A 26089-nucleotide genomic window follows, 5' to 3' on the forward strand; every position below is an offset into this window, starting at 1 on the left:
TGCCCAGATTATCTCCTGGGAATTTTATGTTCTGAAAGCCTCCTGCTCCTACAGTCTCCCTTTCAGTTTACAGCATCACCACACACTTAGAGGCCAAGGTCAAAACCCCTGACTTCCTGCCCTGCCTCCCCAGTCTCCTTCAGCCCCAGTGTAATAAGTACATATACCCAGCCACCCAGCTGATGCATGCGGTTCCTGAGCAGGCCCAGGTGAGTCCTTTTTGTTTACCCTGAAACTTTCCCTGCGAACACTCTGCAAACTGTCATGAGTAATTATTCCAAAAGTTCCAAGCTGTCTGTTTCCTTTCCCGTTCCTCAGGCTGATGGGCCAGATCAGGGTTGCTGCTTGACTCGGACACCACATGTATTTAGTGCCCAGTGGCCAGAGCTGACATGTGTGTGGGAGCTCCTATGTGCTTCGGGGATGAATTATGCCCTCCCTGCCAGTGGTGGGTGGTAGAATTCAGTCCTCCCAAACATCAGCCACCTCTTGTCCTACACCTCTCCCACCTCCTCCATCCTTCATATTCCAATTCAAATGTCACCTCATCCAGGAAGACCACTGTGAGTTGAATCCCAGGCCAGGTTGACTTGCAGGGATGTGTATTCTACTGGGGCACATTTTTTGATTGCTGGTGACTCTCTGCCTCCCCTCCAGGCTACAGGCAGCCCCGGAAGGTGGTGCAGGCCCTGAGTCTAATTTCAATCACTCTTGCACCCTTAGTATCAGGCATTGTGCAAGTACTCAGTGAATGAATAGACAATCCAGAAACAGTGGGTGAGGACAGGATTTGCCTGAACCACTGGCAAATGCTGCTCTCTAGGCCCTCTTGGTTGTTACAAGACCTTGTGTGGGCACTGGTTCTGAGATGTCATGGAGGTAGGCAGGGGGCACATGCTAGGCTACTGGTGAACAAGGAAAGGACCTAGGTGGCTTAGAGATGGCTCTGGATAAATCTGATCCCATCTCTACTCCCCTACAAGGTTACTCCCTCCTAGACGTTCACCTAGTCTCTGCCACTCTCACCAGACCCTGAAGCAATGCAGGTGGGTACCACTGTCCCAAGACAGTGTGCTTTGAACTGGTGTGCATGTTGGTTGCAGAACTTCTTGGGAAGGGTCTCCATTAAGTATGTAAGTGGAAGATGGGTCCACCACCCGCTGCTAGGGATGGACAATGCCCAGCCCCTGCTGTGCAAGGCTGGGGAGTGCCTAGTGGTAACAGGGGCTGGAGGCGTGGGTCCAAAGCCTCTCTCCTCAGAGGGATCCCTCCAGGAAGGCAGAGTGGGGGAGGCAGGAATTCTCCACCCCCACCTAGCCCTCCCTAAGCGGTCACACAGGTGCTCAAGTGTCTCCTCTGCCCAGGACAAGGCTGCCAACACTGTGACTTCATTCCCCTATAGAGCAGAAAGGCCTCCATAAGCTTTCCTGGTATATTTCACACAGCCGGTGTTGGCAGAGGTGGGCGTGGGCACTGTCTTCCAGCTGCATCTGCACGCTTCCAGAGGCAGGGGCTCTCCACTTTACCCGTACTCCTTCCCCACCCCTTGCTGTCGAGCAGCTCCTTCCAGTTGTTTCCTGAGCCAGTCGTGTCTCCTAGTCACGGATGCCCTGGCTCTGCCCACAAGACACTGAGCCTGATGCTTCTCCCAGGGCGCACAATTCTGCATGCCAGCATCATCCCCATGTACCTGGGACCAGGCTCCCTGGGTCCTGCAACCCTGCTCTCTCCAGGGAGGATAGAGTGGGGTTAAAGAGAGGGACTGAAGCTCTCTGAGTGTCTCTCCTCTCCTCATGCCCCCTGCTGTGCCCCTGCTTCTGTCACCCAGCTATGACTTACCTAAATGTGTGTCACCCAGAGGACAGGAACATTTGATTGCTGGGGAAAAAGACTTTTTTTTTCCTTCTGCCTTTCAAAAAGTGAGTCATGATTGGTCTAAAAATAGCCTGTGGAAATCAGAAAGAACAAACACACACACACCACATACAGGCAGAAAAAAAAATGATGCTAAAAATCCAGTGTACCTAATTATAGGAGAAAGGAAATGGTTTGGCAGAATTGGGATTCCAGCGATGTTTTCGCACTTTCTTTGAATCAAACATTGTGCGGGGAGTTGGCATCCTTAATACATTTTCCAACTCAGGGACTCACAGCTCCTTTGTCAAGCTAGTTATAGACCCTGTGGCCACTGCTGAGGGTAGCATATGGCTGATGCCCCTCTACTTGTCCCCAGACAGCCCCCTCGCTCACCCCCACAAACCTCACCACTGGTGTCATCAATCAGACATCCAGAAGCAGCTGCTGGGGCCAGATGCCAAGCAGGTACCTCAATGTGGAAGGTTCTAAAGAGAGATCCCTAAAGGGACTGGAATGGATGGTTTGTGAGCCAACGGGACTGAAGGAGTGATTGTTTTAGGCTGTCCTGGGTTTTTCAAGTGCAAGTACGGCCAAAGCCAGACCCTTGACTCCCGCTGTCTAGATTGGTAGCCATGGCACTGTGGATGGAAGGTGCCTGGATCTCAGCCAGATTCTATGCAAAAGGCTGTGATGTCATCCTCAGGGACAGGCGGGGAACTGTGGAAGAGAGTGTTGGAGTTGAGTGGAGCTGCAGACCAAATGCAACAGGGAACCAACATCTGGGGAGAGGGGTAGGTGTTGCCATCTTGCACTTCACCAAGCTGAGAAGACAGGTAGTAAGAAGAAGGTGCCAGGCTGGTAGGCAGAGGCCAGATCACATCTGGAGCCACAATGGAGCAAGGATGTCTATGGATGGGGCCAAGCTGGGAGGAGGAGGAGAGGATGCCCTGCTGTGGTCTCTGCTGGGCTACATGAGCAGTACTTGAGGCAGCTGGAAAACCCAGAAGGAGAAAATCTAAGTGGCTCCTGACAGCTGTTTTTAAATATTTAAAGGTCTGCTGTGCAAGGCTGAGAGGAGGTGCTGGTTGCAGCGTTGGGAGACAGCATGTGCAGGCAGGTGCAGTTTGGCTGTGTCCTGGTACTCCAGCAAGAAGGAGAAGACTCTGACTCTTCCCATCTCCACCATCCACAGGGGTCATTCCTGGACCTGCTGAATTTACCTTCATTTTTAAAAATATTTATTATTATTATTATTATTATTATTATTTTGGAAAGCAAGATTTACAGAGAGAAGAGACAGAAAAGGTTCTTCTGTCCGCTAGCTCACTCTCCAAGTAGCTGCAATGGCCGGAACTGAACTGCTCATAAGCCAGGAGTCAGGAGCTTCTTCTGAGTCTCCCATGTGTGTGCAGGGTCCCAAGGTTTTAGGCCATTCTCTATTGCTTTCCCAGTCCACAAGTGGGGACCTGGATGGGAGGTCGAGCAGCCGGAACACAAACCAGCACCCACATGGGATTCTAGCACACGGAAGGCAAGGATTTAACCACTAAGCCATCACACTGGGCCCCGTTGTTTTCTGTCTTTACAAAGATCAGCCAAGCTCTGAAGTGAGCCTGGTGGGGGACAGAAGGAGACAGATTCAAGAGGCACTGTCCCCAAGAAGCTTCAGTGTGCCATGCCAGCTGCTCTTGTTCATTTAAGAACTTCACCTCCATTTGGGAGGAAGAGCACTGGCTGCATGAGCAACTGCTAACTAGCTGTGTGAGCGGGAACCAAGCAGAATGCCTTTCTGTGCCCCAGGCAGCAAGAGGAGTTTCTGGGCTGTGACTTTAACTTTTGCTGTGCGCAGCAACCAGTAGGGCAGATGCAGGCCTCTGCCCCTTGCCCCAACCCTTCCCCAGCTCATCAGCCATCCTGGGGCAGGTGACTCAGTGACTGAAATGGGGATTCAGAGAGTGCCTGAATGGCAGGTATTCATTTCTACGGTTCTGCTGGCTGGTGGGGATGTTCAAGATCAAGGTTTAGTGTCTGAGGAGGTTTCCCCTGTGGTACACAGACAATGCCTTCCAGCAGGGTCCTCCCATGGTGCAAGGGGGAGGACTGGAGGCAGGGTTCTCTATGACGAGAACGCTCCATCCGGGGAGAGGGTCAGTTTTCAATATGTGAGATTAGGGGGCATGTGCACCCTCCACCCCCTACAGGAGGCTGCTGGTCAGAACTGAGGGAGCAGGCAAGCCAACTTAGCCCGACCGAGGACAGTAAGCTCCCCAGCCTAAGACAAGTGTCAGTTGAGAGCTGGGAGGAGGTAACAAACCATGGCTCTCTGGGATGCAGAAGGGGACCAAGAAGGATGAAAAAGTTTGCCCTTGGTGTGAGCCCTAGAATTGGCAGTTTTGGGCTCCTCGGGATATTCTAGGTCTCTCCCAGGTGGAGAGTCCTACTCGCAATTGTCCCCAAGAGAGCCCTGGTTTTCCTCTGTGCCCCCTGAGCTTAGAGAAGTGGGTTCTTTGAGGCCAGAGATCCAAGTAAGCTCTACTGCCCCATCCCTCCTCTCCCTGCCTCCTTCTCCTCTCAGTCTCTCTTTCTGTTTCTCTCCTCCCTTTCTCCTCCTCTTCTTTCGTCCTCCCCTTCCTCCTCCAGGCAGTAGCATCAGGGAAATAATGAGGTCGCCCAACCGGTGGTGCACGCGCCATCAGGGTGTAGAATGAAGACGGATGACTGTAGCTAAGAGACAATTTGAAAAGGGATAAATACAGGCAACAAGTTATTCACCACGGCAATTTGTAAAGAGCGTTAAAAACCTGCAGATGGGTTGTTTCACATCATCTCCTTTTCCATTTGCGGGCTGACAGGCCTGGGTAAACGACAGTGATGGATGACTTCGAGCTGGGCCCCTTAATCTACCGCTCTGCCATTGATTAGTTTGGCTCGCACCGCACCCCAGGGTGGTGGACGTGACCTGTCTCCTGGAATGGAGAGTCTGAAGCCTGAGTCAAGCTGTTGGACTTGGAGGGAATTTGTGGGAAGAGGAAGGGGCGCAAGGAGTGGAGTAGAGGGGCCACCAAAGGCCACCAGCATACCAGGGAGACTGGGTAAGGGGCAGCAGGAAGCAGCAGTCAGGAAGCCAGAGCCCAGCCACCCTGGAGAGACCGTGTCCTGGTTCCTTCCTTCCTCCAACCCTGCACCCATCAGTGTAGCCATGTTGCCTAACCATGACTGGTGGTCAGTGGTCAAATGCTCTTTCATGTCACTTATTGACTCTGTATCCCAAGCACAGAACTGTGTGCCTTGCTCCAAATGGCTCAGAAGATAGCCCCTCTCCTTGCCCACCGAGTGCTATTCCTAGGCTGCCAGTGCTGCACACAGAGGTTTGGCTACTATGACTGCACAACAACCTGAGATGCTTTTGGAACACAGGACCTGGGATCCTTTCGTGGCACATTCTGTGAGGCCAGCTGCAAGTGGGCAACCAGCACAGGAGCCATCCATCAGTCGGGGGGGGGGGGGGGAGTCACTGACTCCCTGGATCTTCCCTGGGACCTGGCTGAGCTGTCACAGTGATGAGGCCATCATTCTTTGCCATTGGATTCCAAGTCTTGAAAGGAAGATGGGACAGGAAGCTACTGTGAGTTCAGGAGACATCAGCCTGTGTATGCAGAAGTAGAAACAGACAAGGATGTTGGCAGAAGAAAAGGCGGGCAAGTGAGAGGCAAAGGAGAGGTCTGAATGTTCACCATGGATCCAACCAGGCGAGAGGGACTTGGGGCTTGGGTGCCACAGACAGGGTGCAGTGTCCCTGATCAGGGGACACGGTCGGGCTTCCCAAGGCTAATGTGTCTGTGCACTATGTGCTTAGTTGTTTGCACACCTGTTCATTACTCCTTGTCTTCCTGCTTCCTACCCTCGCAAACTGGGGGCCCAGGCAATGGGGATCAGGGATGCTCTAACTCCTGGAGTCTCCTCAGCGCCAAGTGCCTGGGTGCTATCACTCTTGAATTATGTTTGCCAAATGAGTGCATTTCCTCATTTATTCAATGACTTGCCTTCATAAGACACTAGTTGGTTCCCACCAGCATTTGGAGCAGGCATGCCAGCCCTTAATTGGGGTGTTAAGACTCCCACACATGAAGGAGTTAGGGATGGGCTCAGCCTGTGGGGTTTGGAGGGGAGTGCTGAGAGGTCTGGCCAGGCTGAGTCAGGCAGGGAAGAGTGAGGTCAGCTGGTTTGGCCAGTGCCTTCACAAAGACCAGCTGTGGCTTTGGGGAGACTTTGGGTAGGAGGAGGGTGATAGAACCTCCCAGGAAGATAACAACATGAATGTGGGGGACAGGGGTAGTCAGGACTGGGTGGTGAAAGATGACAGATCAGAAGAGAGTGTAGGGCCTCTGATTGCCTGGAGCAGAGAACCTATGAAGAGCACCTGGTGGGCCATTTTTTGCCCTCTGCTTGGGCAGCGACTCGGGTATATTAACCTCCTGAGAATGTACACACCCACAGGGCCATTCTGATGGTCTCAAAAGAACCAAGGAACTGGTTTGGAGCAGTGTGCACCCCAGACCCACACAGCCACATACAGAGCCAGACGTCCATGCTCATGTTGGGGACCAGCCCATGGCCCAACATCAGCTCCTCACTGACTGATCAGAAAGCGTATTTTGATCAGCCACAAATGACCTCTTCCAGAAGTGGGAAAGACAGCCAGCTGCTGTCCCTAGGCCGGGCTGTTCTCAGCCCCTTAGGCACGTACCTTCCTGCTCACGTATTCAGCACACATGCACCGGCATCCGTGAGGCCCGGCCTGCTGCTGCCAGGCTGTGCACATCCAGGCCTCTGGGCATCTTCCCGATCCTGGCCTGGGAGTTCTCACCAGCCTCTTCTTTCTCCTGATGGAGGCTCCCTCCAGGGGCGCCCTGACCAAGACTGCAGAATCTCCCCTGAATCTAGGCCTTTCTTAGGTAGGCGATCTGGCCCTGTGCAAGTGAGGGCTTGTGACCTCAACCCCTCCCTGTCCTGGCTCTTCCACCTGCTTGGAAGGTCAGCTACAGGGAAGGGGGGCGAGATGCAGACCCTTTCCTCATTTTATCCAGCAGCCCCCAGAAAGGCACAGTTTCCTCCATTGATCTCTCTGAAGATGACTCTGGGGCAAAAACTCTAAACCAAGTCTCCCAAGCCTAGGTGCGCAAATAAAGTGTTGTTCTCTAGCCCCATACACCTGTTCAGATCCTGCCAGAATGCGTGGAGCAGATGGCCCAGGAGAGAGGCAGCCTGAAAGCCTCAGAGGACTTATAGAGACGCTCCCACCTGGGAGAGGCATGACTGGGTCATCTCTCCTCCCCTGATTTCCACATTAAGCCAACCCTTCCCTCATGGTCATTTCCTCGCCCTTAAACCCCATCAAAGTTTCCAGCATGGGCTAAGCTGGTCTGGTCACCAGCAGGTACCACTACCTGTCTATTTCACCACTGGGACAAACCTGGCACCCTGGAAATCCTCCTTCTGGTGGGCAGGTAGAGGAAAGGCCACCTCAGTGGGAAGTGGATGGAAGGGGCAAGGGCTCTGGGACGTGCCACTCCAAATAGCTTTGGCAGTCTTGAAGGTCACTTTTTTTCCCCTTCCACCAAAGAATTTAATTAGGCTTCCATAAAGCAGTTAGATTTAGGAGTGGAACATTTTTAGCTCCCCTGCTAGTAGTACTCATGAATATTAAAAAGCAGGGAAGGAGGCAAGAGTCAGGCTACACTGTACCTTGACTCCTCATGGGCATGGGAACATGGGAGAAGGGCAGCTGGGTTTCTGTAGTAGGGACCCTGCACAGCTCCCATGGGAGCTAGAGTCATGGCATCTCCATCCTCCATGGTTGGGGATGTGTCACCCTGCAGTGGCATGTGGGGGTGCAGGAAGGCTGGGCCAAAAGCAGAGGGGCCAGGCTGGGAAGGGCACTGAGGCCCTGCTGCTCCTAGAGCCTATGAGGACCAAGTGTGATGTGCCACTGGCATTGCCAAATGCCAGGGTGCACTTCAGTGGATTCCCACAGCTGGCCTGTGGCCCCTACTCTAGGTCACTTCTGAGAGCGAGGCATAAGTGGGGGGTGGTGGGATGGAGTGGAGTGGAGGTGAGGCGATCAAGCCAGGTGGAATCCACAAGGCACCTAAAAGTGCCTTCCAGAGGTTTCCAGCAGCACCTGGTGCTAGGCAGTTGTCCCAGCAGAGCCAGGGGCACATCCCTGTGCATGACCAGCACTGGCATGCACTGGGCATGAAAGCCAGCCTCCCTCTTCCACCACTCCTAGAAGGCTCTGCAACCTGCTCTGAGGCTGATGCCAAGCAGATTTCAGCTTCTGGCACATTCCTTCGACGTCCTTGAGAAGGAAGCTGAGCAGGTCCCTTGGTCTTCATGTCACAGATATGAAAACCAAGACAGTGTGGAAGTTCCCTCTGGAGGACTCTGGCTCCAGCAACCATGGGGTGAATGAAGAACAGCCCTGGATGAGAACAGACAAGACCAAGGGCTGGCTAACACAGCTCAGAGACAAGTCAGGAGAAACTTGGTGGGGTGACACATCACACTGTTGTTCCTGTATTTAGTTCAGCTGCAACAGCAAGCTGCCACAGCCTGCATGTCTTCAGCATCAGATGTATATTTCTCATGATTCCAAGGCCAAAGTGCTGGCTGACTGAACTCCCAGTGAAGTCCTCTTCCTGGTTGTTGAAGGTCTACCTGCTGACCCTGCCCTGACTGAGGCCTCGCCCTGGCCTGAGAATGGATTGTTCACTATGCAGCACTCTGGATTTCATCCTGGGCTTGCTCTGTGACCTTGACCATTAATCCTGCCCTCTCTGAATCTGGTCTTTCCGAACAACAGGGTGATGACAAGAGCCCCAATCACACCAGCCCCCGAGTGCCTGCAAGTGTTGGTCAGACTGACTTCTTGATTTTACTGGGGGCTCCTCCCTGAGATAAACTTCAGGACCCTGTGGAGTGTATAAGCTCCACCCTGATCACTAGTTAGGGTCCCACCTGTACCTGTTGCACTTATTCCTTGTTTGGTTTTCACCAGCTGTGTGCTGCTGAGGTTCCCTGCTGGGGGATTGTAGAAAGCAAACAGACTTCTTGGGCACATCCTGGAAGTCCTCTGCCCTCCTGGGAAGCTACCTGGGGCACCTGGCTGGTCCCCAACCCCCAGCCTGTACTGCGCCTGCCCTGCCCATCAGCTGAGCTTCCTGGTCATCCATCCATCTTGCTGACTGAAGAGCTCATAGCCCATGCTCCCAACCTTGTCAGCTTGAAATTAAAGACTTGCTCTGCAGAGTTAGTCCTCTCCAGAGACGCTGCACTTGGATGATCCCCTCAGAGGGAGCCAGGAGCTGCTGGCTTGGCTTTCCTCAGCAGAGGCGTGGGGGCAGCGCTAGCCTATCAGCCACAGAACACCTTGCAGAGTGCAGAAGGGTCTGCAGCCATGCCAGGTGCAGCTGGGAACAAACGCAGAGGATCTGGTGCCAGCTCAGAGATGAAGATCCTGTAGCGGGAAACTGGGTGAGAATTGCCTGACTCCTTGGTGCTGATGCCCGGGCTGGAGGAAGAGCAGACTTGGCATGGAAGGGCTTGCCTGTTTGCCTGCATCGTCCTGCCACTGGCCAGATGGGAAGACCTTGCTGTAGTTCACAACAGAGAGCAGCCGAGGGGCCTGGCAACCCGGCCAATGTGCCTTGAGGACCTATGATGCTGTGTCAGCTGTGCCGTTGAGCCAGGTTCACATCTTCCACAAGTTCCCAGTTCTCATCCAGGCTTTCTCAGGGTTTCTGGAGAGTGGTAGTTTTGCATATCTCAGCTCCACACCTGCCCCTGTGGGTTTGTCCATTGAGGGAACGTGTTTCCTGCCTCCCACATGCTATTCTTGCTCTGCACTTTTGACTCAGAGGCAGGATCTGGTTCCCACCTTCACATTTGACGCCAGATCCACTTCCATATTGTTTACACCTGAGTCCAACCTGGGTGGAGGAATGGGGACACAGGAAAAAAAGGCTTTGGGAACTCATATATATTGAAAAGTAGAGAAATTCTTAGTGTTATCAAGTATGAAAGCCCGAAGTATTTGAATCAAATATTTACAAACCATGTTTTAAAACAACTTTTTAAAAAAGAGGAGAGACAGAGAGAGATATTCCATCTTCTGGTTCACTCCCCAAATGGCCACAGTGGCCAGAGCTGAGCCTACCTGAAGCCAGGATCCAGGAGTCTCTTCCGGGTTTCCCAAGTTGGTGAAGGAGCCCAAGCACTTTGGGCCATCCTTGCTGCTTTCCCAGGCTGTAAACAGGGAGCTGGGTTGGAAGCTGAACAGACAGGATGCGAATCAGTGCCCATATGGGATACTGGTATTGCATGCACAGCATTGCCGTCCTCCATCCCTAAATTTTAAAGTATCTTACTAGAGCTTAGAGGAGGGATAATTACATGTAACTACATGTATCTTTACAGTGTGCTACTTGATAAGTTGTGATCTGCACATAACTCTCTCGCTCTGAAGCTGGATACACAGCTCAGTCAAGCTGGTAAGCCAGTGAGCCATCTGGAAGCTGCCTCTTCCTCCCCCAGTGGGCACAGCCATCGACCCCTGGCAATTGGATTGGATTTTATAGATTTTGACATACACAGGATCAGGCTGTAGGTACTGTACTATTCTTGAGGCAGACGGGACTATCTGAGAAGTACCATGTGTGTTGCATGTCTGACACACTTCGCACGTCCCCAACCTGATGAGCGTAGCACCTACACTCAAGGCTTTTTTACTTTCCCCACCTCCCCAATTTTGCCTGGATTTTCCTGTGGAGCAGGTCAGTTGTCTTTCTGTCTCCTTGGCTTCTCAGGATCCATAGTCTAAGAGGATGACCATGGTGCTTTCCTGAACAAAAGACACTTCCTGCCTTGAGATCAATTTCAGTGCCAGCTGTTGGGATGCAGTTTTCTATTCTCTGTGCACTGTGTGTGACCGCACACGTGCATGTGCAGGAGCACATGTGGGTCTGAGCAGACAGTGCCAGAGAGCTTAGGAGATTGCTGGTGTGTACATCCGGGAGTATAAGCCTGGTGCGACAAAGCGTCTATTCTTTTTTTAAGCAATCATTGAACCTTACTGAACCGGAGCTAAAATGCGTGGATTCAGACAGTATTGCATTTCATCTTCCCAGCCAACATGTAACATAGGAATAATAATTCACTTTAACAGATGGGCAAGTGAGGCTTAGGCTCAATAAATTGTTCATACACATATGGCAACTAAATGGCAGAAGAAGAACTAAGCCCAGTCTTTTGGGTCACAAGCGTGGTGCTCATTTTTGTGCCTAGGGAATGATGAGTGGGTTGTGCCATCAGCAGTTGATTGGAGTGGCTGCTCGCAGGACAGTGAGGCTGGCCTGGGCTCCACGGAAGCGCAGCACCATTGATTAGTGATATCTGCAAGCCAGCCAAGTGGGAGTGTGGAGATGGGTGGCTGTGTGTCACCCCTACCTCTCTGATCCTTCCTAGTGTGCAAAATGGAGTCCGTACATTCCAGGCGCCATCTTGGAAGGGCCGTGTTTGCTGGCCCTATGTGAAGGTTTGTCTCCAGCAAGGTCCCTTCGCCACTGTTGTGCCCTGTGGCTGTGGAGCTATCAGCAACTTTTGCTTCCTCTTGCCGTCACTGGTCACTGTCTCTGCAGGAACCCCAGCCTTGAGCCACCATGTTGTTTCTCCCCTCAGCACTGCCACTCCTGAACTGATCAGCATCCTCTCCCACCTGCGTCACTACCACTCCTGCCTCATGGAGACTGCCAAATGGAGCCTTGTATCATAGCTGTGGGATTGGGCCTCTCTGCATCCTCAGACCCCCTGCTGGCTTCCATCCTACTAGTCTGAACTCCAGGTACTGCTCCTGGACGCCTCCACCATGAACCCTCTGTTCCTCACTTGCATTGTTTCCTTCCTTCTCTAGCAGCTGCCTTAGTCGTGTCCAAGCAATGGGAACCTGCCATACCAGGCGGCCTTGGACCTTCATACTCACCTATAACACTGCCCCCAGGGAAGGCTCCTGGGTTCTCTGGTCCAGGACGACTTAGCCTTGCTTTCATTGTGGGATGTCCCACATAATCACAAGGTAGAAGTAGGATCTTGTCTCTCTCTACTGATCTTTGGGTCTAGGCAAGGATCAGCCACCAAGAGAGCATCAAGTGTCTGTGGAAGGAATGGCGGAGAACACCTAGTCAGAAGCCTGCTCAAGCTGTCTATGAGATAGGAAGAAGGTATTTTACATCTGAAGGAGACCCCTGCTTATTGAAGGGATTTGGGGCTTGGCCTTCAGTCCATCTGGACTTGGATCTCCTTACCTTGTTCTGCACATACCATGGGATCCAGAGGCCCAGGAGCACTGTACCCAGGACTGGATCACCACTGGGATTTGTCTGAGGATGAGCACACAGTCCCTTCATGGCAGTCCATATAGTACTAGAGTCAGGGACCAACCCGTCCTCTCCCCAGGCCCTGGCCATGTCTTTCTCATCTCTCCCCGGCCAGTTGACTCTGGCTCTAGCTGACAGCTCTTCCCTAACTCCTTCAGGGCAAGAGGCCTATCCTGGGAGCCTCTGTCTTTGGATGTTATGGCCTGGTCCATCAGGCATTACTTTTCCCAGAGAGATGAATGACTTTCAGAGAAGAGTCAGCTCCCTCCCAGGCCTGAGCCCTGGCATGGCAGCCCCCAAGAAGTGGGGAATCCCACCCTAGGAGCTCCAGGGCTATGCCCCTCTTTTCCACTGCTGGGGACCCCTTCCTGATCACTGTTTCACTCACCTTTCCCTCCTCGACCCAGAATACATCAGGCAGGAGCGAGGCTGGAAAGTTGGCAGTTGGCTTTCTTCTAGTGTCTTCTCCAACCATCCCATCTTTGCCCCAGGGTGTGGACTGGAGAGCAGTTCAACAGAGTCCTTGTGCTCTCCTGCTGACGGAGACCATGAGAGATGCCCCTGCCTCTGCTGGCCTATGACTTCCACACTGGAACTGATGTCATCTTCCTCCTGCCCAGGGAGTTGCTCTCAGGTATTCTAATCAAAATAACCAGAGGGGAGCACATATTTCAGTCTTTCTCCACCCACCATTAGAGAGCAAGGTGGGTAGGAGGAGTGGCATGGGCCTCCTTACACACACAGACAAGTCTATAGGAACTTGATGACATGCCAGGATGTGGGCCTGTGCCAGTCCATCCTGCAGCCTTGCAATCAGGGTGGGTACCATTGTGCCTATAAGACATCCCTTAGGGTCCAGCTAGATATAGAAAAGACCAGGGTGAAGGGGATCCAGTCCTCCTAAGACAACCACCTCCAAGGTTGGCAGGAGGCCCAGGACCAGGCTGAGTATCTACCAGGACAGGAGTCCACCTGCCATCTATCGTGTGTCTCCAGAAGACACTTGTAGCTGGTGCCACTGCTACCTCATTTGTATGCATTTGGTGACCTCCCCAGAGACTGGGATTTATTTTCATGGGAGGGAAAGAGACACTTTCTCCGATGAGATCTGCAGGATGGCCTCAGCCTTCATCTTCTCTCACTTTGTAGCTGGAAGAGCAGGTGGAAGAGCAGTATCCTTATCCCATTGCACAGCAGCATTGGGCAGTTGGTCTCTGGCTTCAGCGCCTGCCCCAGGGCTTTTCCTAGAATGAAGAACCTCTAGAAGAAGCCAATGGTGCTCCAGCCCTTGGCCTGGGGGCTCTGAGAATGCCCATGACCCTTGATCTGAGGGAGTCAGGTAGATCGGTCACCTACCAGTGTGCAATGAGTCACACCCAAACTCAGTGGCTGAAAGCCACAATGAACATATTTGTACTTATTTCCATTTATTTGAAAAACTGAGAGACACCCAGAGCAATAGAACTCATCTGTCAGTTTCATCCCCACAACCAATATGCCAACAGCAGCACTGAATCAGCCAAGGTGAGGCCAGTAGCTTGGAACTCAATTTAGGTCTCCCGTGTGAGTGGCAGGAACCCAAGTTCTTCAGACATCACCTGTTGCCTCCCAGGGTACATACTGATGGGAAGCTGGGATTGGGAGCAGGATGGGGACACTAACACAGCCACTCTGCTATGAATGAAGTGTGAGCAAGGCAAACAGCATCTTTATCATTTCACCATGCCTACTCACACGGTGATCATTATTCTCTCCTATGAGGAGCAGTGGGTTGGAGGTGGGGATTCTGTCTCAGGGTTTGCTTTAGGATATAGCCAAGATGTTGCTGAGGCTGCATCCTGCAAAGGCTCAATAAGAGCAGAAGGGACTTTTCCCCCCAGCAACTTCCATGTGGCCCCTTGGCAGGACTCCTTGAGCATACCCTAACATGGTTGGGACTTCCCCCAGCATGAGGAGTGGCAATATTGTGGATGGCCTAGCTTCAGAGGCCACATGCTATCACTGGCCCTGTAGTCCATCGTCCCACAATCCATCCTTGATTCACAGCAGGAGGGAATACACAAGGGCCTGAATTCCAGGAAGATCAATAGGAGATACCTTGGATTATGGGTTTCACTGAAGAATGACAGCCCCCTGAAGGTTGGCATCAGGGTTCAGGCTTTGTCCAAGGGAATGGGGACAATGCAAAGGACACTGATCTTGGAGTCAGAAACACTTAGTCTGGATCCCAACTGAGCCCCCTACAGTGTGGCTTTGGGATAAATACTTTCCTCTCTCTAAGCTTCAACTTCTTAATCTGCCACAAAATGATGTGTTCTGGCTTGTATGGTACATAAGGCCTGGCTGAGTGTGACCACTCAGCTTTAGAAAATGCCCATCCCTGCTTCCCAGGGTCCTTAGCCTCCATATACAGGATGAAGCCATGACTCTTCTGATCACATTCTGCCCATCTTTTAGAGCCACCAACTGGGGTGGTGTGATTCAGCAGAGGCTTCTGGGTTTCCCTTCCCACTGGGGTACCCAGAGCTCTATTCAGGAGGGATCCCAGGAATGGCTTCTCCCTCTTCTGCTGGGGTCAGGATTTCACATCATGCCCCACTTGTAGGTGTCCATGGACCCACTCTTCAAGGTACTGCACTGAATAGCAAGGATCACCAGAGCCTACAGCTCACCAAGTACCAGGATGAAGGCACAAAATGATGTCATTGCAGACTTCTAGTGTGGCAAGTTCAGGCTGAGGGTGATGGAGAGGGATGGGAGAAAGATTATGCCTGAAGTCCACGTCTGAGCCTTGCCCTCAGGAGCTCTGTGTTTAAGTCATCCCCTCAATTTGTGCACTCAGAGCTGCATGGTCAAAGCCTCCACTCTGACCCAGGGTCCCAGACTAAAATGATAACACACTAGAGGGAGAACTGCTGGTCTCTGAGAACTCTCTGGTCCCAGAGGATGCAAGTGAATTCCTGGGGTCCACACCTAAGCCCCAGCAGAGCCAGCACCTGTTGGCTTTCAAATTCTGGACCTGCCTCCTTGTGAAAGTCCCTGGTACGTCAGATTTGCAGGAGTATCTGCTAGGTGAGCAAGTCTCAGCCCGTTCCTGTCAGAGCCAGGTGAGCCAGGCATCACTGTTGTGCAAAGAGAACTATGGGAGCCCAGCCCAGAGAAGGGTTACCTTTTCTTTATGGCTTCACTTGGCCACAGGCCTGGGGCCATCAGGCTCAGCCTCCTAGTAGTGGTTAACATTGGAGTTAGGCTTTGGGGGATGAGTAGGAGTTTTCTGGGTGAAAAGCAGAGTGAGAGGTGGAGGGGAGAGGGCCCAACAGATTGGGAACACTGCATGTGCAGAGGCCTGGGGCAGGGTAGGGAAGGGTGCAGAGTGAGCCAGTCTGGGCATCTGGAGTGTAAGTTTTGTGCTCTCCTGGGACAAAACTGAGTGCCACATCCTTTGCTGGGTGGAGGGCAGCAGGAGAGGGGGTGGGGTGGTTAAGTGCATGCTCTCTGTTTTAACACAACCTATATAAAGCTGGCATGACTCCAGCTTGTTTCTCCTCCTTTGCTCCCTCGCTCCTGGCCTATTCGCAGCCACCACCACCCAAATTATCCCATCCAAGGAAGGACCAACAACAGGCTCACAGTACTGAGCTCATTCCAGATGCTCACCCCAGTGCTACAGCAAGTCTGGGAGAGAGGCAGCCGTAGCCAGGGAGGAAATTACAGATAAGAGTGGAGAAATGGCCACGGCAAGATGAAGGGAAGGCAGGCGCCAGCTGAAAACAAACCAAGGTGTCAAGACAGAATCAATAACCATCACAGTGAAGAGAAGAAGATGGGATTCATTACAGAGAGGGTAAAACAGACATTACCCAGCCTGCCCACGCGGCTCGCTGCACAAGTGGGAGAACTTTCAACTTGACTCGGCAAGTGCTGACGCTGGAAATACTTGACAACACAGCAACTCAGGGCAGCAGAGAGGAGGGAGGGAGACTGAGACACGGAGATCTGGAGAAAGAGACATAGGAGAGCCCCAGCAAGACAGCCAAAGCCTGGTGCATGTAAGGCCCAGAGAGAGACGGACGTGAGCACAAGCTGATTCATCATCCACCTGCCAGCTTGGGGCCATGGAGGTAGCAGGTCTGGGAGCTCTTATTCCATAGGGAGCTGGGATAAACTTGAAACTGTCACAGGAGTGAGAATCAAGGGAGAAGAAAAAGGTACGGAGAAAGTCACACACTGGACCCCAGGGACCCTGAAGAAGAAAACTTGTGGATGCTTGGATGAGGAGATACTGTCTGGGCAGACTTACGTCAGCCACCACATACTTCCCAGGGGAGGGGGAGGAGTGGATTCCCAAGGAGGGCCCTGGTTTGAGCTCAGTACAGATGAGTGGCGCTCTGGAAGCTCAGGCCAGTGCTTCTGCTCCTCCCGCTTGTCCATGCTGGGGTAGGCAGACGTCCTCTTCCCATGGGGGGTAACGAAACAGGCTGAGCAAAGTGTCTGTTCTTTCAGGACACCTAGGCTATGAAAGTGAACATGTGGCTGGACCCCCAGAGGGACTGGGTTCCCAGTCAGTGTCCTCTGCAGTGAGGCAGGGATAGGAAGAGGGGCTGGGGACCAGACAACAGGAATAGCATCCAAGTTGGAGTGGCAGGTTTCCCCCCAGGCAGGCAGAGTGATAGAAGGGGCAGCAGGCAGCATCAGGGAGAGTGTGGCACTGGCAGCAGTATTTTAACTGTCGTGTCTCCAGCGCAGAGGCCAGTCCTGGAGGGATGTTAACCAGACAGGGTTGTAAGCAGCAGGCTGCCAAGGTCAGGATGAAGGCAGCTACAGGGACCCAAGGTTCCATCTGCAGGTCTGCCTGCCTGGACTTTCTCTGCCCCAGGGGGCTAAAGCTGGTTGACTGAGTGCCTGCTCGTCTTTGGCCAGGGAAGCTGTGGACAGGGGTGGGAGTGCTAGAAGCCAAGGGCTTCAGGAAGAAACCTGGCTTTTGCCGTTCTGTCTCTAGGAAGTAGGGTCCTGCTGCACTTGGTGCTGATATTTTAAGGGTGGCCCTGTTAAGGTCAATGTGGAGTGTGAGCCAGACAGGAGCCGGGAAAGCACCCAGGCTCTGCCCTGTGCACTCACTCCAGGAGAGACCAAGGCCCTGAGGCTCAGGGTCTCCTGTCCATCCTTGGTTCTCCCAGGTGGGAGGCCAGTGAGTAGTAACCAACTCCACAGACAGTGACACTTGTTGAGTCAGCCACCTTTTGTAACCACACAACAACTAATATTGTGGCTACTACAAAGAGGAAGAAACAGGTTTGGAGAGGAGTTGGAACTGGCCCCAAGGTCACGCAGCCTTGATGTGGGAGAAACAGGACAGGATAGGAATGGAGGATGTGTGACCCCAGGGTTGGAATCCCTGGCCTCAGCCTCATGCTGCCTTTGCTGGTGAGTGGTCTTGTAGCTCCTGCTGAGTTCTGTGTGCAGAAAGCTCCTCTGACCCACAACAGGACCTCCAGGTTCTCAAGCCTCAACACAGGCAGGCCACCTCTCCATGGTTAGCTCCCCGTTGCCTGCAAAGAGGCTGCTGGGCTCCTGGAGTCAGTGAGGGGAGGGGCCATCTGGACACAAGCTCAGGGAGCTCTGGGTTTCCTGACACATCTTTGTCCCTGTCGTTGTCCCTGCACCTGCCTTCCAGCTCTATGTCCCTGTCCCAGTAGTTGCCTGGATCCCTTCAGCCATCCATGCCTTGCCGTTTATCGCTATGCCTTCCTCTTATCTTTCAGCCCATCTTTCTACAAGGGTACATTGAAAAGCTCACAGGAAATGGAATGAAAAGATACATTTATCTAGTGCATAAAAGGTTGAAATCCACATGTGGATGGGTCTTCAGAAAATTAGCAGAGAATGAGTGCTATAAAAAGGCTAAGCATGAATTCTCAACAATTGTTGAAAAAGGTAAGAAGAAACTTACCTTTTTCATCTGCTTCATCCGTACTCTGCTTTGTCTGCATTTTCCTGGGCATCTGTGTTTCCCTCTCTGCCAGTGTCCACTCTGTTTTTCTACCTCCATCATCCCATTTTCCCTTTTTGACTTCTATGAGCACAGATCCACCTCAGCTTCCTCTCACCTGTGGCTTTTTGGAAAAAAGTCATGGTTATGTGGGATGAGCTGTTTGGCGGATGTCAGAGACCTGGGCACATCCTACAGACTCTGTATCTCTCCTATAACCCCTGCTCTTTCCTCTCTCCAGATTCAGAGCCGGCTAAACAGGCAAGGGCAGCAGAGGCAGAGCAGGTGCAAAGCTTCCCAGAAGAGCTATACTCACAGCCCAAGAGCCTGGAGATAGTCTTCAAGGTTTCTGGACAAAGAAGTTATGGTGTAGGGGGCAACAGGTGCTGGTTTAGTGGAAAGCCCAGTTGTTAGCGACAAGATCTGAACTGTCCCTGAAGAACCAAGTCTGTTCCCTTAACACTTTGGGATCCAGTGGCTATGTCCCTGGATGGTCTTACTTGAGGGATGCTGAGGCCAAGCTCTGCCCCATCCTGGGTTCCAGAGCCATCTAGTGAGCTTTTGAGGGGAGGGACGGATGAGGCTCGCCTCAGCACTTGCCCCGCTTACCTGTACCACTCCTCTCTGAGATGCACTCCCCATGCCCTCCCACAAGCTAGGGTGGGACTCTTTTGGCAGGACCTTCTCTGAACACCAGGTTGGAACTCCCACCCACACAGCCATCACCATCCACACCGCCTACAGTCAGCGATTTATCTCCTCTCCAGGTTTAATCTGTTTCCCCCACTCTTCTCCCATTTGCTTGTTTGGTCACAGAGTGGGACTTGTTCCATCTTACTTACTGCTTCCCCAGTTCCCCACTAGAGCCTGATACCCCACGGATATCCCATTAATATTTATTAAGCAACCAATGCTCTTTTATACCTGGACTGGAAATAGTAGTACCATAGGGGTGGTTATACAAGTTTTATGTATTCTTAAATGTGCTTATCTGTTTTTCAGAATTTACGATTTCTTTGTTTTTTTTTTTTTCAATTTCTGATTCACACTAAACCTATTATTTCTACTCTTTGGGATCATATAAATGGTAATAAAAGTGGGAAAATAAATATCTAATAACAGGGATCAGTTGAAAACATAAAATATTACAAAACAGGCTATTTGATAACCCTGTTTTAGTAAACTAGATTGGTAGATATGGGAGATACTCATCTCAGTTTGAGAAGATGTTCATTTTCAGAAACATGAGTGTGGATGTGAATAGCTGCTATTTGCAATGTGGAAAAGCAGGTCTGGCTTTCAAGAGATAGGGCAGCAGCAGAATTCAGCAGGTGCCTTTACTGCAGATCCTTCCAGAGTTTTAAATCATTTATAAGAGTTATTACATAAGCTAGTGCGGTATTATAGTAGGCTGAGCTGCTTGGGGGCGCTGGCATCCCATGCAGGCTCTTGTTTGTGTCCCGGTTGCTCCACTTGTGATCCAGGCTACAGCCTAGCAAAATAGCAGAAGATGGCCCAGAGCCTTGGGCCCCTGTACCCAGGTGGGAGACTTGGAGAAAATTCCAGGCTCCTGGCTTCAGATTGGCTCAGCTCTGGCCTTTGCAGCCATTTGGAGAGTGAGCCAGCAGGTGGATTTTTCTCTCTCTCCTTCTGTCTTGGTAACTCTGCCTTTCAAACAAAAATAAAATATATCTTTAAAAAAAGTAATTACACTAGTTATTTATTACAATGAACTATTACAAGGCTCCAGGGAGAGGATGAAACAATGTAACCCTTTAAAAAACTTGATCAAGACTTCCCAAATGTCCGAAATGGCCTGGGCTGGGCTGGTGGAAATCAGGAGTTGAGAACTCAGTCTGGTTTCCCATGTAGATGGCAGGAACCTATGAGTTGAGCTAACTCTGCCCTCCCCCGTAAGGCCTGCATTAGCAGGAAACTGGAGTCTGCAGTCAGAGCTGGCTATCAAACCTTGCCATCTTAACTGGTATCTCGAGTATCAGGCTAAACACATGCTCCTGTAGTTTGTTTGTTTGCTTGTTTGTTTTGGTTTGTTTTGGCAGTCAGTGTTATTGCCAAAGGACAGGTGTTCTGGAACTTTCTCTGAGAAGGAATAGAATGCACAGAATGAGAGGGAGAGAGAAAAGAACTCAGAACTCAGGGTGTCAAGATGTTTGGAATCATTGTGTCTGGATGGGTGGCCTTCAGATTGCTCTTTATGTTCTTCTGGCTTGTTTGCTTTCTCTGTAAATTGCATTTTTATAATAAGGTAAAAAGAAGCATACACAACCAAAAAACAAAGCTATAAAAGAACCTATAAAGGAAAAAGATCTGGAATGTTTCACTGTGAAGTTCCTTCTTTTCTGGAAATATTTCCAATATTTTTCAACCTGCCAAATTTAGCTGTTTTGTAAAAAAAGGGAGGGGTTATGATTTTTATTTTGAAAATTAGTGAAAATTAATTTTTCCAATTAGAAGCTTGTATATTTTTTTATGAGTAGTTCCTCAACTTAGCAAAAAGTCATCTCTGAGCCAAACCAAGCAAGGAGATGGGCAGGGAGTGGGAGCATGTGACTCAGAGGCTATGAGCAGATGAGGCAGAAACAGAGTAACATGTGGAAGTCTGAGCTGGGAGAGCCACAGGGAGTGGGAGAAGTGGGGTGGGAAGGGAAATTACACGTAACAGAGATGAGGGACCAGGTAGCATTGCTATCCTGGAGCAAGGCTCAATGCTGGGTCCTGAGCATGGAGCAGAGGCTGCCCAGCACACCAGCATTCCTTGAGATCTCAGATGGGGCGGACGGGTAATCAGAGGTTTGCAAGCTTGAATGCAAGGAGACTTTGTGCTCCCCCACCCCAACCTCACTGGGGTCAGTAGTCACAGAGTCCATGCATGCTGACGGATCAGGGAAGGAGGGGTCAGACAAGGTGGACACAGCTGTCTGCAGCCTCCTGTCAGAGACAGCTGAGTCCCTGAGTGCCTGGCCAGGGGTGCCGTAGAAGAAGCTTTGGGGTTGTTGCTAGGTGGTAAGGAAGGGAACTTGTGTAGCCTAAAAGCAGCAGCAGCATCTGACAGAAAGCACACCGCTTGTCTGCAGAGATTGCTTGTTTTGACCAGGCAAAAACAGATTGTAACAGAAACACGCTTACGCATATGCTTTCCATAAGATTGAAGGACATCAGTTGTCCACAGTAGGGAACATATGTTATCACTGCCAGCTAGCAACCGTCCGTGAGGATTATGTGACAGCCTGTGTCGAGGACCCGTGCAGTCGTAGTCTGCTCCAAGCCAGGGGACAGGGATAAAAGTGGCCTTTGCAGGACCCTTCCAGGCTGAAGATCCTTCTGTGGGCTCCAGTGCCCCCACTTGGGCTGCCTTCCTCCCCTGCCTTCCTTTCGCCCTCATCACAGCTTCTGGGCTGCACTCCTGGTGGGAGGATGAGCAGTGAGCGGCTAATCCCCGATTAATATTTCATGCTTCTTATGGGGAGCTCCGGGTGGGGAGGGCAGCTCATAGGGAGAGATGAGGAGGTCTGTGCTGGCTGGAAGGGACAGGGATGTTGCTCAGTGCCTGAACAGGGAGGAGGGGGATGCACTGCAATGTCTCTCCTTGCACCAGCCAGCCTAAGCCCTCAAAGGCTGTAGTCCACCCTTCCTCCTGACTCAGCACCCCAGAGATAGCCAACATTAACTGAGGCAGGGAAATGGGGAGCAGGGTGCAGCAAGTGAGTCACCCCTCAGCTTGGGCCCACTGCCTAGCCTAGGGAAAGACTTCCTGACCCTCAAAGTTCAGAATGTAGCAGAAAAGATAGGTGCCTGGTACCTGCACAGACATACAAGGATGACAGGTGAGGGGGCATGAGAAGGGTGGGAATGGTTCCTGTAGGAGCTACAGAGCCTGGGTCTCAGGACCACACTGTAGCCATGAAGAGCAGTGAATGAGAGCAGGCTGAGAGCCAGAGGCTGGGCTGGCCTGGGAGGAAGAGAGGAATGAGCTGTTTGTGTGTGTGTGTAGGTATATACAAATATATGTAATTTTAACATGTGTATAGGTATGTATACATCATTATGTGTGTATTGTGTATGTATGTGTATTGTGTATTATACATGTGCATGTATGTTTGTGTGTATTGCATGCATCTGTGCATAGATATGTGTGATTGTGTTTTGATTGTGCAAATGTGTAGAGGTGTATGGTGTGTATATGTGTAATATATAGTTTATGCATTGTGTTTGTCTGCATTAACTCTGTGTGTGCCTGTGTACATGTGTATGTAAAGAATGCATATTATATACATGTGTGTTAGTGTGTATGTATGTGCATGTGGCTGTATATGAGTTAGATGCATAGAGCTGTACTCTATGTATGTTATACATGTATATATGCATGAATGTGTGTAATAATGCATTGCATATATGTATATTTGCATGTGTTGTGCACATGTGTGCATGTATATATGCCATTACATGTATATAGGTACATATAAGTGCATGTGTGTATGTACACAAGTGTACACATGTTATTGCATGCATGTGTGTATGTGTGTATGTATGTGAACTCCATCCTGAATCCTGGCTGTGTAATCCCCAACATGACCTTGGCTGTGTTCCTTTGTCCCAGCCCTTTGCCTGTATGGAAAAGTAACAGTGGCACCAACATGGCAGGGACACCATCCTGCATGTCATTTCTGTGATTGTTAGCTGGCAATGCCCCCAAGTGTCTGACAGGAGGACATCTTCAGTGACGCTCAGGAGGACTGGCCTCATGAATCCCAACCCTCCTTTGCTTTGGGCAACCTGCAGCTGCCCCGGGTGGGGTAATGGTGGAGGTATCTTTGATGTGCCAGGAAGAAGCATGGAACTCAAGCAGCACCCAGCTCCCTGTCCCGCCAGCGGGAGCCCCAGCCAGCAGCCAGTGACAGATGGTGGGACTTTGAGTGACTACTTCAATTTTAACTCTTTTCGATAATCCAGTGCCAGAAAGCCACATAGTTTAAAACTGTCCCTGGATCATAGATCAGCTCGAAGAGTGCAAGTCCAGCTCAGTTAATAACCTCTGGAAACACCATCCATCATCGGGGAGCCCCCTCCTTGGGGCGCTCTTGGCAGAGACAGATGGCTGGCCGCCACTCTGGGTAGTACCTCTCGGTTCTCTCTGCCTCTCATCTTCTAATGGAAGAGCTTGGACTTTTCTGAGCTGAGCCCACCACCCCTAGGGTGAAGACAGCTGTCAGCTGGGTGGACGGGGCCACATGTAACTGTCACTCACTGAGAGGGTGTTAGTGTCCCTGTTCCCCCTTGCTCTCCCACAGGAAAGAGCAGTGTTTCTTGCAGAACCCAGCCCTGCCAGCTCCCCACTGGGTGAAGTGGCACTCAGCTGGCCTTGGGACCTCACTGCCCTGTCTATGCTGGGCCCTTCTCGGAGGCTGTCTATCTGGCTTGTGACAACATCTTTTCTGATGGAGAGAGCTAGACCTGAGGGCTCCTTGACCCTGTCCTGCCCTCTCTTGTACCCAGCCCTGCTATCCACCCTTTAAGAAGCCTGCCCATTGGCACCTGGCCTTCTAGGTGGTCAGCCACTGCCCACCCCCAGCCAAACGCTGCTGCAGGTTTCTTGGGAGCTCAGTCATCACTCTGACACTTCATCACAGTGCACAATACACATCCCTGGTGGCTGTCCTGGTACAGGCGTGCGGATGGAGCCCAGATCAATCTCATGAGATACCCTGTCCCCTTTGTTTACTTTCTGGCTGCTATTCAGGAGGTGTTTGGATCCCCTTCTCTGTCCTCCACCTCTTCTAGAAGGCCCTGTTGAAATATCCCATCCTCCATGAAGACCTCCTGGACAGCTCTGTCCCTAATTCTGGAGCCCCGATGCATGCACGGTGGCTGACTGACATGGTCCTGGGTACTTGATATGGGCAACTCTGCACTGCTGAGCTCATGGCTGACTCAGAAGCCTGTGTTGTACTTTGAATGAATCTGGCACAGGCTCCCATCTCTCTCCATCTCCCAGCCCAGACCTAGCTTTACACCTGCAGATACCTCTGGTGCTACTGAGATGGTCCTCCCGGGTCCCGCTGGTTCGTGGTGGGTGCTGGAGCCAAATGGAAAGCTGGGAGGGCAGGAACTCTGTTACCTGCTTTTGTCTCTGCTCCCAGCGTCTGGTGCCGAGCCCTTCACAGAGCAGCTGAAAGACACTGCCTGAATTGTGTTGCTTTGAACTTCATCTTGACCTCGTCAATGGCTTGCGCTGCTTCCTGCCTTGTATTATAACTGATATTCTCACTCTGTGACCTGCTCCGCATCTTGTTTCCCAGCAACAGCTAGCAAGGTGCCTTGCTGGAAATGCCAGACAACTCCTGAATGATCCCCAGATGACAGCTCCTCCAGCGGCCCTTGGAAGTTCCTCTTTGGTCTCTGGGTACAGGGGGTGTCATGTGCCTCCCTGGGGCTGGGACTAATAGCCCTTTGGTGTCTGTGTGTACAACGTTTTCTATGCCCGTTCCTTCACCAGGGATGTTTAGATTGTGTCCATGTCTTGGCCACTGTGACTAGTACTTCAATGGATTATTATTCAGTCTTCAATAGGGGAGGAAATCCTGTTGTGTGTGACAGTACAGATGAGCTGTGAGGACATTATGCTAAGTGGCAGGATGAAGACCATGTGATGCCACTTATGTGAGGAATCTAACACAATCAAACTTCTGGAAGCTGAGAAGTGAGCAAACAGGCTGCCCACACCCTGTTCAACAAGTGTGGAGTCTTAGCCATGCGAGACAAGAAGGTTCTAGAGAACCACTGTGCAAGTTTGTGCTGATCTTTACCCCTAACAGGCCATATGCCTGAGCTAGATTAGGATAGATCTCAGGGTGTTCAGGAGTTTTGGCTGAAAAAAAGAGAAAATTTTCTAAAGGAATTAAGCTTATATAGTTGTTTCCCATTATTTCCTAAGTTTTCTGTTCTGCAAATATCTCAATGACATAATAATTATTTCAAAGTCACCCTGAGTAGTATATCTAGTGCTCAATTTAAGTCTTTATAGATGTCCTTTATCTAGGACGATGTGTCACAAAGGGTCGCCCCTTGGGCCCACCCACATCATGCCCTCCTGTCGCAGAGGCCTACCTTCCCTGGTTTCACCAGTCCAGGACCCACCTGCAGACAGGCTGCTCTGTGTTCTGGGGGAAGCTGGGTACTGGGGGATTCCAGCTTCTTGACTCAACTCTTTATAGAGCATGTGATGTGTGCAAAATTCCATAACCTGTTATCCTTATCTTTGAAAGTGGAGAATGTAAGAATATTAGGGCTGGACATTATCTTGCAGAGTTTCTGGAAGAATCTGGTGATCTCACATCAGAGAAAGTTATCTGCAAACTCGAAGGCATTAGCCAGGTTGCTCTTAATATTCCAGGCAAGTTTCTGGCCTGGTAGGGGCTGGGGCAGCAGCAAAATTTCCTCTCTTATTCTTCTATTGGAATTAGGAATAGGCAAGACTGCTTTGGAGCAGCCTAGGAAATAGTGTTTCTCTTAGGTCTGTGGTCAGCTTCAAGGCAGCACAATACCAGTGGCTTCTCCAGATGGAAATTTCCATGCCTCTCATGTGAACATCTATCTGGAGGCAAGCCAGACTGCCAGGGATCAGACTTGGATCCACGTACCCCTTCGAGCTCGGTGGTCCTGCCATCTGGCTATTCCCCTGTCTCCATGGTGCAATTCCATCTTCACTGTTTGTGTTGGTTGCCATCACTTCCATGTCCTGAGTAGATTCCAGGAGAAAGAGACAAAGAATAGAGGGGCAAAGGATACACATATC

The sequence above is a fragment of the Ochotona princeps genome, chromosome 4, assembly GCF_030435755.1.
Source record: "Ochotona princeps isolate mOchPri1 chromosome 4, mOchPri1.hap1, whole genome shotgun sequence".
Classification (NCBI taxonomy): domain Eukaryota; kingdom Metazoa; phylum Chordata; class Mammalia; order Lagomorpha; family Ochotonidae; genus Ochotona; species Ochotona princeps.